This window comes from Acanthopagrus latus, chromosome 19, assembly GCF_904848185.1.
Source record: "Acanthopagrus latus isolate v.2019 chromosome 19, fAcaLat1.1, whole genome shotgun sequence".
Classification (NCBI taxonomy): domain Eukaryota; kingdom Metazoa; phylum Chordata; class Actinopteri; order Spariformes; family Sparidae; genus Acanthopagrus; species Acanthopagrus latus.
Window position 1 is genome coordinate 2,434,560 of NC_051057.1, and position 1,306 is coordinate 2,435,865.

The following is a 1,306-nucleotide window of genomic DNA, read 5'->3' on the forward strand; positions in this document are numbered from 1 at the left end:
GTAAATGTACTTGATTTTAACCTGAAGTATGATCTTTTCCTAAACCTAGCCAAGTAGTTTTGGAGCCTAAATCAAAGCAAGCAATTTCAATAGCAGTCCAAAAGTTTATTTTGAAAGTCAGATGAAGCAAATGTATAAGTGCAAAGTTGACCAAAGCCTTCATTGTCCAAAACTGATGCTAGGGGGTGAGTAGGGTGTCATATTTCTGAAGCTGTCCAGCACAGCTGCTGCATTTGACGAGTTTGGACTGAGAACATGTTTGCCCAATACTGGTCACTTTTAACCATGAAGGTAATCGTTCCCTAACCATAGTAGTTAAACTAACGTTAATAGTTAACCCAAGTAGGGCTATATTTTAAACCATGACAATGAACATCCTTGTTGGTCAAACAATAACAGTGAAGCAAACAAATTGTTTTTCAGATTTTAGATTTTTGGCAAACAAGTCAAAATTAATGTTCTAAGTCAGTGCCATCTATGTCTGTAGCTGCTGCGGTGTTGGAAGATCCCCCTCAGGGTTTCAGCAGTACTACAGAAGCTGTCAGTGTATCACCTCACTACATAGCAATTAACATGGAGTATGAGAGACTTCTGACAGAAGCAATACATCATAGCTGCCAGACGGAGTGAAAGGTTGAGAGAGTGATGAAAATGGGTGGTTTGTAAAATGTTCCTTCCCCTCTGTCTTCACAATTTTACCTGGAAGTTAAATTTAACAAGTTAAACCAAAGGATGCCAAGTATGAGTCATTCATCATCAGAGAGCCATTAATGTGCATTACAGTCAGTGCAATCCGACTCAAGTGCTTCCCAGGAGGAACTAAGATGTACAGTTTTGCAGCACAGACAAAAACTAATGCCTTTTCTTTTCAGTCCCTGGTTTTCCAGTTAAAGATCAACCTCTAGAATAATTCCATTCAATTTGTGTTTGTAGAAGAAAAAATATGACACACATTTTCCTCCTTACAAAGGCAGGCAAGTTTCTTTGTTTCAATTTTATTCCAGTGAATAAAGAATGTGTCGTTTCTGACCCTTTAAAACACGCGGACTGCTTTAAGGGGAGGACAATTAAAAGAGAGCTAAGAGGCTCAAGGAGGGGTGGGCTGAGAGGGGGGAACAGATCCTCACACAGAAACAAGGAAAGATGAAGCAGCCAAATAACCAGTTTGAAGGGCTTTATGAATGACCCTGAATTTTCAGCATGTGTGATAAAGATTTTCTGTGCAAGTGATCAAAATATTGAAGCACATTATTGCAGGTTTGAGGATGGATTATACAAACATTTCATGGGAGCAGAGCTACAGTGG